At 47.1% G+C, this 15413-nt stretch overlaps 1 long non-coding RNA gene across 1 annotated transcript; it reads right to left on the reverse strand.

Moving 5' to 3' along the window:
* Window positions 1-575: 575 nt before the first annotated feature.
* LOC117081065 lies at window positions 576-6125 on the reverse strand. Its single transcript, XR_004436074.1, has 3 exons — window positions 5893-6125; window positions 5030-5164; window positions 576-901 (listed from the first exon to the last, which is right to left on the reverse strand). It is a non-coding gene; the product is annotated as an uncharacterized LOC117081065 (long non-coding RNA).
* Between the last annotated feature and the right edge of the window lie 9288 nt (window positions 6126-15413).

Consider the following 15413-nt stretch of genomic DNA (forward strand, 5'->3'; position numbering starts at 1 on the left):
TAGTTGCAGTAGTCACTGTTGGAGATGTTAATGAATACAAAAGCCAGAGAGTATTTCATTTTTTTCAAAGACTGCACGAGTTATGAGGTTTGAGGAGTGCCAGGGTACAGGATGCAAGGGGCCCAGTGCTGTGCCTGGCGCTTGGTGAGCTCTCCTGACTGCTATTCTTCCCACTGCTTCCTCTCTTTAGTGCTTTAGTGTCTTCCGATGAAGACACTCCTCCCCTTTCTCCTTCTCAGCCGTGTTTGTTCCCTAGAGACAGCTGGAGCTCCACCCCACAATAGCCCCTAAGTGGGGGGAGTGGGAGGCCTCTCCCTTGCAGCAGCCTGGCTCTGGACTAATCCTAACCCCTCCCCTAATTAAAGAGCATATAGTTTAGGGATTAAGTGTGCAGTGCTTAAAATTAGAGACCTGTGTGCCAATCCTGGCTTGCTATTCGCTGGCTATGTGACCTGGGGCAAGTTACTTAGCCTCTCTGTGCTTCAGCTTCCTCCTCCCCCCTCCCAGAAAAAAGGACTAATGCACCCACGTCACAGGGCTCTTGTCAAGATGAATCGAGCAAGTGCGTGTGAAACATTTAGCACGCACTAAGCAGTCAATGAACATGCAGCTGTTCTTCAGGTTAAAGCCACACTGGCTATTGGATGTCTTTTGTTTTCTTTACTTTCGCAGAGCCGCCTCCCGGCATGGGCCAGTCTGGCTGGAAACTGTAGGAGGGAATAAGAGAAGGATCCATGTGAGTGCGTGGTCAAAATAGAAGTTGCCGTGGAAAGGCGAGAGATGAGTCTGCCAGGGAGAGCCTGTCTGGATGTCGTCAGCTGTGATGGGCCTACAGGTTGTCACGGACTTGGCGGCTCTCCGGCGCCTGCTGAGCAGTCTTCTATGTATAAGAATCCAGAGACTGTCGGGATGAACCAGGGTGTGGGGAGTCAGTGTTAATGGCACTTGGGAGCTGGGTTCAGCGGGGAGGTTCCTCAGAAGGGTCCGGACTCCATCACAATCATTGCAGATGGAGTTGGACTCTAGCCAGCGGAGAGGAGGAGCCACAGAAACGCTGGAGGGGCCAGAACAAGCTGATTTGAGCCCTAGGGGGTTAAAATTCTTTCTTCCCTCCTCACTCACCTCAGAAAAGTGATTTGGTACATTGTGACCAAGCAGGCGAAAATTCGATTCATTATCATCATAAATGCCTTCAAGAGTTGATAGACCTAAGAGTGCATGGTGAAACCCCGTCTCTACTAAAAAATGAAAAAAAAAAAAAAAAAAAAAAACGAGCCAGGCGAGGTGGCGGGCGCCTGTAGTCCCAGCTACTCGGGAGGCTGAGGCAGGAGAATGGGGTAAACCCGGGAGGCAGAGCTTGCAGTGAACTGAGATCTGGCCACTGCACTCCAACCTGGGCAACAGAGCGAGACTCTGTCTCAAAAAAAAAAAAAAAAGAATGCAGAAGAATACTAGAGTCCCTCCACTTCCAAAAATCTTAAGAGTTGAAAGGGTGAATACATATGCATATGGTCAGAGTTGAAACCTACAAATGCAGGCACATGATCAACCCTGTGTAGGCATAGATAAGAATTAAGGAGTGTGTGGATTACCAGAACCCAGGGATTGGGCTGAAGAGCTGGGGAGACAAATCCTCATTTTTTTTTTAAGCCTGTGACACAGAACTTAGGGTGGCCCCTTAGGCCACCACATCCAGGAGAAATTCCCTATCCTAAGCAACCTCAACTGAGGGACGCATAACAGCCTCCTTGGGTGCTAAGCAACCCCAGTTAACTGGGATAATGGTTTTTCTTTGTGGGTGTACATTTTTTCACTCCAGGAGATTTGGGGTTATGTGACAGGCTTATGGGAATTAAAACCATAGTATTTTATTTTTCTGTTATATGCTTACTTGTAATGCTAAGATAATTTTGCCTATTAAAGTGAGAATCTAATCATCCTAATTTAAAATGTAATTGAGCAATTAGATGTGTGAGTTTACATTGAAATCTTACTAAACTTATGCTCAGTCCTAGAATATTTCAGAGCATTTTAGGTTCACAGTATATATACATTTAATTTACTGGCTATATGTGAATTAGTTATCTCCCCAGGGAGATTTTGCTCAAAACAGGCAAATGAGTTAAAAAAGAAATCCAACAGATGACTTTAAAGATGTTATTAAAGTATATCCTAAACTCTGACAAGTCCTGAGGCAACCAAGTGAACCTGTATCCATGTAACCAGCACCAGACCAAGATGTCTCACAGTACCTGAACCTGGAAAACCCTCGGCAGATCCCTCCTGCAGTCAGTCCCCCTCCAAGGGAAACCACTCACCCCAAACATTACATTTATAAACACAATATAAATTGTTTGAGATATGTTTAGTTAATTACATTTGTAAACGCGATCAAATATTCGAAGGCTTCTTAGAAGCAGCTGCTAAAACCCACTTCATATCAACAGAACAAAGATTTGTAAGCAGACTTAAACACTTAAGAGAGAATTAGGTTTGTGAATGTGTCAGTTTAATAAATTGAACTCCAGTTATTTAAACTCAAAGTAAACGTCTGAGTAGTCTTTTCTGGGCATAACAACGGCCCGCGGAGACACTAAAAACTCAAATGAACATGCATATGAACAGTCATAGTCCAAAGGCGTGAAGAAATGTTCATGAAATGATGCATCATGCCTGTATCTTTCCTTAGGCAGAAGGCACATTTCCAACTCCCAAGGCCACTTTCAATGCCTTGGGCTTTGCAGATCATGCTCTTTTCTTGACACAGCATGCCTATATTGCCTATAATTTACTTTAAAATATTTCAAATAGATAGTGGGACATATTTTGAGTCTACACTCAGGGATACTCTAGGATAGTCAGTTATTGTGAATAGAAACACTACATACTCCATGGATGGGTGTTTAGCATTGGAAAGACTCATCAGCAGCCCACAATATATAGGGACAACTATAAGGGTTTCCATTGTCTTTATTTCCAATCAGTACAAGAGGGCTTGTTCATTTGCACAATGGGTATAAAATGATTTTCATGGGTGATCCAGTAGGATAAACAATGCATAATTAGCTGGAGATACAATACGGGTATGTACCGTCACTCTTGCATGAACAGGGTCTTAGAATGCAGCGGTCCAATAGCCTACAGAAGTGCTCCACATTCAGGACACCCTCTAGTCTTGTGCATGGCCAATTACTTGACTCCATAGAACGTCAGCTGAGTTCTGCACTGGAATACTGTTGCCTCTACCCTTCATTAACATACCATCTAATAGGGAGATGGCTGGGACTTTGGATAACTCTTTCGTTAAGGGAACATCTAACAGGGCAGATGGCTGGAATTTATTGAGTCCTGGACTGGGCAGTTGTGGGGCCTGCTTGCTAATAAACATATGCAAATTTGGTGTGGGACTTGCTTTCATTATACTTTACTGCCCTAGTGGCAGGCTTGCGGGAAGGACAACAGGTGCCCTCCTTTCCCTGTAGCTATGAGAAGTTATGAGTATTAACTGAAGCGAGTCCAATGTCTGTCTTACCCGGTTGGTTGAGGTCAGTTGACAAAGCAGAGGCTCAGAGGAGTCTGATGGTCGGGGGCAGCAGGCAGTGCGATGCCATGGAGCAGGCTGGGAGACACATCTTTGGTGGGACCATTCCAGTTCCCCCCAACAAACACACACACTTCCCCACTGACCGTCATCTGCTCCAGCTCTGGGTAAGTGTATCTCGGGCCTCAGCTCCCTCAGATCCTGTGATGGCCTGCCTAGGGGCTCCTCCCATGGCCAGGACCTAGAAGATTAGGGTAGGAATGAGGGTGGATGGGAATTTCACTTCTATAGAATATGGCCTTGGAGCTCATGTGGGATTCTTTTCTCTCCACAACTTATCAAAGTGGTTGCTCTATCAGCTGTTTTGACAGTATCCCACAGCCCTAGCTACCTACAAGTGCTCATCTTAGTGACAGAATCAGGTGGGCTTGAAGATACAATGCCTTCTCTTCCCTTGGAGGTCCTGTTCAAAATGGCTCTTTTGAGAACCAGACAGCAAGTATTATACTCAGTACGGTGCCTCCTCGCTCCACTTCACCTCTTTTCTTCCTTCCTTCTCCCTCTCTTCCTTTCTCTTTCATCCTCAGTATAGAGCTCTCGAGGCTCAAATCACATACAAGCCAATCATACAAGCACTTTGTCACTTGATGCTCCTGGATCCATGCTCAGCCTTAAGGGACAGAGAGTTTTGTTTCTCTTTCTGCTGTTTCTCCTGCTTCTCCCTGCAGTGAAGCAGCTCAAACCAAAGCCTTGAAGAAGACACCCCCTTTTGGTGTGACTTCTCTACTTTAAACCCTGAAAGTCATGCCAGGCGGCCCCTGACCTCACAAACAGTAGATCTCCCCTGGAGCCTCCAGAATATTCTAGACTGCAGTGGGGGTGGCTCTTCGCTGCACAGTCCTGCCCACCGGACCCTTCCAGGGATTGCCCCAGGTGTTCTCATGGCTTCCTCCCCCGCTCCACCGAGCCCAGGTGCCCAGTTAGCAGGGAAGGCTGCACTGCCTTCCATGGTCTCCTTGTCCTTGAAGCCAGCCAGACGATCAAACAGTCACGATGTTGGCATTTGCTTACTTGGAAGTAAACAGCATTGCCAATATGGGGAAGGTGGCTGGCTGTGGGGAGGAGAAGGGAGCTGAAGTGGGAGGTATTTGGGGGTGATTATTAGAGGTAATATGTAAATATCTGCTGATTGGAATCCTTAGGAAAGGATGTTGAAGAAAGTGATGTTAGACAGCCCTGTCATCCACAGAACCCTCTGTGAGTGGTGGAGAGGGTGGTTAAAGGCCTTTGATTTTTGTCCAGTGCCTCTGCAGCCGGGGAAGCAGGTTCCTCTGCCCCTCCCCTTGATCTCCTTGATGTCAGGTCCTGGCTCTGCTCTGGGAGGTGAGAGTGGATGGCCCCTCTGCCCTGCCTCTCACACACATAGCTTGGCAGGTTTCTCCTAACAAGGAATTGTTGAGGGGAATCATTTCACCTAGACATGCTCACCCTTGTGTCTCATTAGGAACTGGGCCATTTTAACAGATCCAGAGAGGGCCCAGACTCTTCACTTTGACGTTTTTTGCTCCATCCAGGTACTGTGAAACTTCCGTAATCCTTAAGGATGTTGCAGAACCCTGGATCCTGAAAAGAACATGGGTTTGGAGTCAGAGAGACTAGGGTTCCAATCTGGTTCCTTGAACTCACTAGCTGTGTGACTTTGGGCAAGTCACTAAACTTGTCTGAGCCTCTGCTTCCTCATCTTAAACATGGAGATGTGTAGAATTGTCCTGGGGTTTAGTACACCCATGGACCAAATCAGTTCCCCGGCACACTCCAGTGCTCAAGAAATGGGGGTCTTCTACCCCTTCACCTTCCTGGGTGTGGAGGAGAGAGAGGACCCCTGGGCTGCACGGTGAGGCTGGACCCTGTTGACTGGCCCTGGTGCATGGGCTGCTTGGTGGAGCCCAGTTGAGGCCCTTGGGTCTGCTGCCGATGCAGCAGGTTATGTTTCTACAGCTTGGGAGGCCTTGGCCCCAGAGTGCAAAGAGGCCTCCGAGCCTCTTGCCTCTCTGTGGGAAGCAGCCCGTCCCAGGGAGCTCTGGGGTGGGGGTGGGGCTGAGAATCACAGTCAAGGCAATTCAGTCGAGCCCAGAGCTGTCATTAGTTGTTCTGACCCATAATTGGGATGTAACCACCCTTTGGCCCCCAATGAGGTTCGGGACCATGATTAGCTGTGATTAGCCTCTCCGTGCCTCAGAGTGCTGACTCTACACTGTCCCCTCCTCTCCCGTCCCTGCCCTTCCCTTAGGGCCCTGCCAGAAACAGGCAAGAGCTTCCTGTGCAGAGAGACCCACACATGAGGCTCTTACCTCCGCTTTGCTCTGCCTGGGCAAGCCATAGCCTGATGCTAGGAAACAGACTTGACTGAATTGCCCTGGTTCTGAGCAGCAACTGCCAGCTTCCTTCTGGTCTGGCTGGTGAGGAAGGTTGCTTATCCCAAGTGAAACTCAGCCTAGGGTGGGGGGCCTGGTGGTGAAGAGAGCAGACCTGGGCCTTGGGTAACTTAAGAAGTCTTTCTGGGCTTTCATCGTTTGTACAATGAGGGCACTTGCCTCATGAAGTTGCGGTGAAGATGACGTAAGTCAATAAGTCGGTCCTGCAGCTGGTCAGCTGATCACAGCATCTTCACCCAGCCCCTCCTACATCCAGATGCACACTTGTACACACAGGTGAGCAAGACAGACTGCGACCCCATCCTAGACACGTTTACATTTTGGAGAAACAGAAGGGCATCCAGCAGAGAAGGCTAAGGAGAAGCAGTATTGAGGTTGGAGAACCAGGTATTCTGGCTGCATGGATGCTGGAGAAGGAGACCAACTCAGCAGATGTGAAGTGCAGAGGGCAGTGCTGGACACAGTAGCTGCTCAATAAATCACAGCTCTTCTTGTCATTATGAGCAATGAGTGACATTGTAGGGATTTTTGCATTGTGCCTTGGGAACGCAGGAGGGAACAGTTCTACCTGATGGAGTCCAAGATTTCTTTCTCAAAGGAGTCAGCATTTGAGCTAGATTTTGAGGGATGAGTAGATGTTCTACAAAAAGAGGAAACAGTTCCTTTCCTTCCTCCCTCCATCCATCTCTCCCTCCCTTTTCATGAACACATTTTGATTCTCACTGTGTGCTGGGATAGGGCCTTCCTCATCCCTCTGTAGCCTGGTCCAGCCCTCAGGGCAGAGCCTGATGAGAGGGTTCAGGTTATAGTACCTGCAGTTCCATTAATCCCTAACGCCATCCACAGTTCACTGGCTCCTCTCTGCTCCCAAGCGAGGAGCAGAATCTCGTAATAGCCCCACCTGTGTCTTCTATTTCCTCTTGCCCCTCCCCACTTAGTGCTCTGGGCACACTAGCCTTGGCCAAGTCCCATAGAATGATCCAGGTTCCCACCACTTCTCACTCTATTGCCCACACCAGAATGCGGTGGCACAGTCTCAGCTCACTGCAACCCCTGCTTCCCAGGGTCAAGCAATTCTCCTGCTTCAGCCTCCCGAGAAACTGGGATTACAAGCATGCACCACCATGCCTGGCTAATTTTTATATTTTTAGTAGAAACGGGGTTTCACTGTGTTGCCCAGGCTGGTCTCAAACTCCTGACCTCAGATGATCCGCTTGCCTTGGCCTCCCAAAGTGTTGGGATTACTGGCGTGAGCCACTGCCCCCAGTGGAACATCACTTCTTTAGGGAAGACTTTGACAACTCCATGGAGAAGATCAAGTCTGCCAGCTCAACCTCCTTGGAGCTCCCAAACTCCTATTGTTCAAAGCACGCATCATAATTTAAGTTACACACCTGTGCTATTATTTGATCCATGTCTACCTCCCCCGCTAGACTATGCGCCCTATAAGGGGCAGGATCTCCGTCTGCTTTAAACACCACTGAAGCACTAGAGCTAAGATTTTTTTGAGCACTTACTGTATGCCAAGTACAGTTCAAAATATTGTAGAGAAATTAACGCATTTAACCCAAGAAACGACCGTGTGAAGAAAATATTATAATCACCATTTTAACAGTGTGGAAACAAGAGACAGGAGAGTAAAGTAACTTGCCCAAGATCATCACACAGCTGTAAGAGGCTGGGCAGCGGGGTTGAATCTCAGCAGCTCACTTCCAGACCCTGTGTTCCCCGCCACCAGGACATGCTGCCCAGCCCGTGAAAAGTAGTCAATACATGTTTCTTATTCATTTATTCCCTCCTTCATCCATTCAACAAGTGTTTTCGAGGGCCCACTAGGTGTGAGAGGCCCTGTTTTAGGTGCTGGGATGCAGTAGTGGAGAAACTCAAGTCTCTGTGTCTTGGAGGGTACATGTTAGTAGAGGCCAGACAATAAACAAATTAATATAGAACAGAATGTCTGGTGGTGAAATATGCCAGGAGGAAAAGTGAAACTAGTTAAGGGGCGGAGAGTGGCTATTTTTGGACAGCAAGGTCAGAGCAAAGACCTGTGAGGGAGACAGCCCTGTGGATATTCCGGAAATGCATGTTCCAGGCTGAGGGAACTATATGGGCAAAGATCCAGTGGTGGGAACGTGTGTGCTGTGATGGAGGCAGTGATGGGGGAGAATGGAAGTGAGGAGGTCAGAGATGGGGAGAGGTCATGGGAGTCTGGGAGGCCAACCTAAAAGTTTGGTTTTATTTTAAATGCTGGGAAGCCATTGGAGGTGTCCACAAATGAATGAGTGAATGCATGGATGAATGAAATAGTGCAGCTGATTGCCCTGGCTTGTGTGGTGGGATCTGGAGATGGACAGAGGTGCAAGGGACAAGGAACAGATCCTTTAAACCTTGCTGCCTGGCCAGAGATGATGCTTTCTCAGCCAAGGCCAGGGTATGTAAAGTCTCAAGCCTAGGAGGGCCCTGGATGCCCAGGGAAGGAGCTGGCACTGCCCATGTCCAGGTGCAGCCAGCCCTGGTTTCAGATGAGGCTGAATTTAAAATCTGTACCTTAAACACCTTCCGAAGGTCCTTGCAATTAGAGCATAGCAGCATAGACCTTGGCTCAGAGTTTAAGGAGCCCTAGGTTTGAATCCCAACTTGGCCACTACCTCACTGTTTTGACACAGTCACTCTGTGTAGAAACGCCATTTCCTCCTCTACGAAAAGGATATCCTAATATCCCGGAAGCATTTTACCCACTTTGTCTCACTGTTCCTTACAATAGCCCTATGTGGGCAGTGCTATTAGGATGGATAGCATAGGACAGGAAAGAGCTGGTTTTCCTATCCTCCCCTAGTTCTCTTCCTGGGGCAGGTCCCCGGTCAAGGCCTAGCCGGGCTATTCTTTTTTGTTTTTGAGATGGAGTTTCACTCTTGTTGCCCAGGCTGGAGTGCAATGGCGTGATCTGGGCTCACCGCAACCTCCGCCTCCTGGGTTCAAGTGATTCTCCTGCCTCAGCCTCCCGAGTAGCTGGGATTACAGGCATGCACCACCACGCCAGGCTAATTTTGTATTTTTAGTAGAGATGGGGTTTCTCCATGTTGGTCAGGCTGGTCTCAAACTCCGACCTCAGGTGATCCACCCACCTCCGCCTCCCAAAGTGCTGAGATTACAGGCATGAACCACTATGCCCAGTCCCTGGGCTATTCTTTAAGTAGACATTGAAGTTCTAATCTGCGTGGCTCTGGCCTGGGTCCTATAGATGTGCAAAGGTGCCTGGGGAGGTGTTGGACCTATCAGGATGGATAGCACTGCCCACATAGGGCTATTGTAAGGAACAGTGAGGCAAAGTGGGCAAAATGCTTCCAGGACCACCACATATGGTTGTTCAAGCTGCGCACTGCACAACCCCAGGTTGCTGAGCGGGGCACAACACCTGCATCTGTGGTTCATCATTACCACCTGCTCTGTTTGCCTTTGGGAAAGTTACTCTGAGCTTCTGTCTCCTTTTCTGTAAAATGAGGGAGGTGACTTCTGCTTTGCAGAGCTGTCAGCAAGACAAAAATAAATGTTATATGCCAGGATACCTGACAAGCCCAACTCTTGTAAGAGGGAAAAAAATGGTGGCTTTAAAAACCACTATCCAGAGGTCCATGGCAGGGTGGGGGCCATCCAGGAGCTGGATTTTTCAGGCACAGCACTGGACCTCTAATACCCGCCAGCCTTGTAGATCAAAACTGCCAGCCTCAGGCTCTGCTGTTCCACTTGACTCTTCCCACCTCCGCCCTCACCCAGGACCACCATGGATTTCTTTTGGGAATGGCCAGTTTCAGGCAAGCAGCAGGACACTGCTTTCTTGCTTGCGGCAAATTGCCTCCTGCACAGCAAGACAAGCTTCCTCCAAGGAAAGATGTAATCAGCGCTGAGTTTAGTGCCTACGTTGTAAGAAAAAAAGCTGGATTTGCTCCTTTGGGGCTGAGAGCTGGGGAAAGCAGAGCATCCAGGGATGGGTACAGGCTGTGGATTGAAGCTTCTCTGTGGCCTTGAAATTGCTGCCCAAAGGACCAAGCTGAAAACAGGGGATGCTGGGTGGTCTCCCATTGAGAACAGAGGGCCACAGACTTACTAAGAGCAGACAAAACAGCCCCCACCCACATTGCACACACAAATACAGACACCGCCAAGCTGATGTGAACCGAAGCCTTGGGATGCAGGAGGAATTCTTCTGAGGAATGTCATCAGCCCAGGGGTGGGGCGCGTGATATGGCTGTTCCATCCCCTTCCATGGGTGGTCCTTCCACTGAGCTAAATGTGGTAGCTCCACTAGGGCATTGTAGAGGACAGGGAAGAGCTGGCTTTCCTATCCTCCATGTATTCTCTTCCTGGGGCAGGTCCCCGGCAAAGCCCAAGCTGGGCTATTCTTTAAGTGGACATTGAAGTTCTAACCTGCATGACTCTGGGCTGGGCCCTACAGATGTGCAAGGTGCCTGGGAAGGTGTTGGATCTGCCTGGATTACATTGAAGGTCTCGAGAGGAGAGTAGACAGAGCAGATCTGGGGCAGTGATGAGAGAAAAAGAAAATGGGTCATGACTGCATTGACTTGGTTCAGACTGTTTGATAGAACAAATAAGATGGAGGACTTTTCTTTTGGTCTATCTTCTTTCTTTTTTCTTTCTTTGAGACAGAGTCTTGCTCTGTTGCCCAGGCTGGAGTGAAGTGGTGCAATCTCGGCTCACTGCAAGCTCCACCTCCTGGGTTCAAGCGATTATCCTGCCTCAGCCTCCCAAGCAGCTGCAACTATAGGTACGCGCCATCACACTCAGCTAATTTTTGTATTTTTAGTAGAAACAGGGTTTCACCATATCGGTCAGGCTGGTCTCAAACTTCTGACCTCGTGATCCACTTACCTCAGCTTCCCAAAGTGCTGGGACTACAGGAGTGAGCCACCACGCCCGGCTGGTCTGTCTTCTTTCAAAGAGGCCATGTTTCAAAGTATTTGAGTGTGTGTGTGTGTGTGTGTGTGTGAAAGAGAGAGAGAGAGAGAAAGATACAAACAAAGACAGAGAGCTTGAATCCTAATTCTTTGAGGTTAATCAAGGAAGGTGATGGAACAGGCCATGGATGAAGCTGGTTGAGCAAACAAGATTCACGATGAAGGGCCGAGGCAAAATCTGAAAGGTAAAGGGTGAAGAAAGGAAGAGGTAGGCCAGCTGTGTGTTTCAGAGCTTAGATTAGATTTGGGGTTATGCTCAGCCACCTGTAGTCCATGTGGCCTCTGCAAAGCACTCAGCCTCATGGGTTATCTGGGAAGCTTTTGTAAATCACAATTTACTTTCTGAAACAGTCACTGTGAGAATTCAATAATATCACCCATGAATACTTGCCTGAGTGCCCCAACAAGAAAATGCAAAAGAAACAAAAATAAAGGAGTGATACTTTGCCTTATAAAAATATACTTAAGAAAAGTCACTCCCAGAGTTACAGTCCTTTAGTATACATATGTTCCTTCACCTGTGATGGGGTCATGTCCTGATAAATCCATGGCAAGTTGAAAATATTGTTAAGTTGAAAATACATTTAATACACCTAACCTATTGAGCATCATGGCTTAGCCTAGCCTACCTTAAACATGCTCAGAACAGTTGCATCGACCTACAGTTGGGTAAGATCATCTAACACAAAGCCTATTTTATAATAAAGTATTGAACATCTCGTGTCATTTATCACTGTTCTAGTGAACTTGTTATAGCTTTTGCACCATCACAGAGCTAAAAAATCCTAAGTTGAATCATCCAAGGGGACTCCAGGACTGTCTGTACATACCTCTTATGCATTTGATGTCAGGCTGGTCCAACTTTGACTTACAAGCTCCTTTCCAGGAGCTTGTAGAAATGTGAACAGGGACTGAGCGCTTGCTGAGTGCCAAGTTCTGTTCTCAATGTTTTACTTGTATTGACTCAGTGGCCATGGCTCAGCATGAGGCCTACGTGGGTGGGGAGGGTCACTCTTCAAGCTGGATACCCTACTATAGCTTCATCTGGACTTCTGAAGGGAGACCAGGAGACTTTGGATCCTGGGGAATGCTTGTTGGTGAGCATGCTGTGTGCCAGGTGGCCTGAGTACATAAGGGGGATGAGTAAGTGCATGCACGTGGGCTCCAATACAGAAGGCAATGAGCACAGATGTCCGAGGTGCTGTGGTATGGTTGCCAGAGCACCACACTTCTCCCTTGCTGTGTGACATTGGGCCCTTTGCTTAGTATGACAAAAGGAACCCCCACTGATATCCTGCCTCCTGGTGTCCATGCCTTTGTGATCTCCCCTCCCCTTGAGAGTACATGGGAACTTCAACTTGCTACTAAGGAACAGAATATGGCAAAGGTATATAAGACTCCATCATATACTAGAGAGAGAGAAAGAGAAGAGAAAATGACTCTTGTTGGCTTGGAAGAAGTGAGTAAGCTGCCATGTGGTGAGGGGGCTTATGGAAAGGGCCGCTAGGCAAAAAATGTTTCTGGCTTCTGAGACCTGAAAGTGGCCTGCAGCTGGCAGCCAGCAAGGAAATGGTGATCACAGTCCTAGAGCTACAAACAGATGAATTCTGCTACCAAACTGAATGAGCTTGAAGCAGATCTCTCCCCAGTTGAACCTCTGATGAGACTGCAGCCCTAGCTAACTAACACCTGGAGTACAGTCTGGTGAGCCCCTAAAGCAGACCTTGCTAAGCCACATGTAGGCTTTTGACTTATAGAAACTGTGAGAGAATAAATGTGTGTGTAGTGTTAAGTCTCAAAATTCATGATATTTTACTACGCAACAATAGAAAACTTAACCTGTCTGTGTAAGTTTCACTTTTGGTAAGATAGAATTTAAAAAAAAACAAAAAACAAAACTGCTTTCTTTCTTTCCCCCAGACTCCTACCCACCAGTCTCACAGGGAAGCAGTGAGGTGAATTGGATAACTATCAATAAACTATTCTAATATCCTGGAGAAAATTGCTAATACAAAGTATAGTGATTATATCATCAAAGTAGCTTTTAACTTCATCCAAAAAGCCAATATAATGAATTGGATGAAAAGAAGTTTTTGGGAAAGTTGGCAAATATAAAATATAAAACACTTGGTAAACGCTGGAAATTAGGAAGACTTCCATTAGAGATGCTCAGTTCTCATGATGGGTAATTATCGAGGCAGAACAGGCAAAGCAGCTCCTTCCTGGGTCCTAACAATAGACACAGAGAAATGAGGTTAATAATCCTTAAGGAGGAAGATAACTGAAGTTGGTGTCTCAAAGAGTAATTGTCATCCCCAAGGCCAGAGGAGTCTCATTATTAATGTTTAATCCTTCGACCAAAAGTTCAGATGGTGTGCCCTTTGAAGGTGGAACAGCGTGAGACAGCCATTCTTATTGCTGGTGGGGGAAGTGGTGACTCCCACATCATTAGGTCTGGTTTTATTCCCCTCACTTTCTTCACCTCAAAGCTTTGGGTATAAGCAAAATTTGGATGTAAGTGCTGTGGTTAAGATCTTCAACTCTGGAATCAGGCCTGACAAACCCTAGTTCAAATCTCATCTGTATCTGTATCACCATGTTGGTTAGCTCTTGCTGCATAACAAACAACCCCAAACTTAATTATGTAAAGCATTTATTTATCTTACAAGTTTGCAGATTGGCTGGGCAGTTTGGCAGTTCTGGACTCAGCCTGGCTGATCTTTGCTGGGCTGATTCACAAATCTGCAATCAGTGGGTCAGCTGGGGTATGGCTAGTCTGAGGTGGCTTCAGCAGGGAGAATTGGGCTGACTTGGGTCTGTTCCTCATGGTTTTTCATCCTTCAGCAGGCTAGTTTAGTCTTATTCACATGACAGCTGGCAGAGTTCAAAAGAAAGAGAAGAAGCTTAGAATGGGTGCAACTCCCTCCTACTGCATTTTGTTGATCCAAGAAAATGATAAAGCCAGCCCAGATTCAAGGAGTGGGGGAATCAACTCTACCTCTTGGTGGGAGAAACTTGGAAATCACATGCAAAGGGGGTGGATACAGAAAGGCTATTAATTGGGGTTATCAATGCTTCATCGCAAGGCAGCACCACTCCAACAGCAGCAAGAAATAGCAAGATCCAATACGCAAGCACTTTTCAAGCACCCACTTGAGTCATGTTTACTAATGCCCATTAGCTAAAGCAAGTTGCATGGCCCTCCCAGAATCAAAGGGTGCAGAAATAGACTCTACTTCTTGATGGGAGGGAAAGACTACGTGGCCATTTTTGCAGTCCTCCATACTACCCATCCAAGTGTTATCTGGGAAAATCTTAACTATTGTCAAATCAATGAATCCCAGACAAGACACAAACACAACAAAATCTTGATAACTGTTGAATCTGGAAGGACAGCAGGTTGGTGATCACACAGAGTCCAGCACTACCACAGTCATCTCTGTACCTCTTATTTTCAACCCAGTCTTCTCTAGTTCTGGGACTGGCCACCTTCGTCAACCTTAGGCCTGCACAACTGGAGCCCCTGCCCTTGGTTCCACACTTTTAGAGTATCTCTGTGCAATCAGAATAAAACATGGGCCACTTATGTAGTTTTAGATTTTCTAGCAGCCCTTCAAAAAAATTAAAAAGAGACAGGTGAAATTAATGTTAAAAATATTTTAAATGTAATATACTCAAATATTATCTTAACAAGTAATCAATGTAAAAATTATTACTGAGCTATATTTTTCACATACTAAGTCTTCAAAATCCAGTACGTATCTTACACTTACAGCCCATTTCTATTGGACAGCCTTGTCTGAAGTACCCAATGGCCTTCTGTGGCAACTGGCTACCATATTGGACAGCACAGCCTTAGATGGTCCTTCTCTGGTCCCCTCCAGCTACATCTCTCTTGTGGAGTAAGGAATCCATGGGCAAAAAGGACGTGACCATTTGTAGCTCCCACTCCCTTTTTCTAGGCCAGACTCTAGGGACCTAATGAATCCCAGGTTTCATTGCCAGATTCCAGGGATTTCTTGGGCTTCTTCCCCAAGTCCAGCCTCCAGACATCTGTCCTGGTACTCACTCCTAGGCCCAGGGTAGCCAGCCGAAGGGTTACTGTTTCCTGGGTGGTGTGTGTGGATGTTGCTGGAATGTGATGTATATGAGCCCCTTGCAATGAGAGACAAACCTGATGGTGGGAAGGGAAGATGAGTGGCTCTTGATCCAGTGGCCTCCACTGGTATTCTTGCCCCAGGCCCCCAAAGGTGAGAGGTGAGCATGGGTATCACCACTGCCTGGGAGGCAGGCCAAGAATGTGGGGGACCTCTTTTGTTCTTCTTCCTCCCTCCACATCTAATTTTGTTGGCAAGTCCTTTTGATTTGACCTCCAAAATACAGTTGATCTCATCATTTGCAGCAGTTATTCTCTGTAAAGTTGCTACAAACACTGAATTGAAGAATACTGAATCATTGCTCCTA

This window comes from Trachypithecus francoisi, unplaced genomic scaffold (assembly GCF_009764315.1).
Source record: "Trachypithecus francoisi isolate TF-2019V2 unplaced genomic scaffold, Tfra_2.0 Lachesis_group8, whole genome shotgun sequence".
NCBI lineage: Eukaryota > Metazoa > Chordata > Mammalia > Primates > Cercopithecidae > Trachypithecus > Trachypithecus francoisi.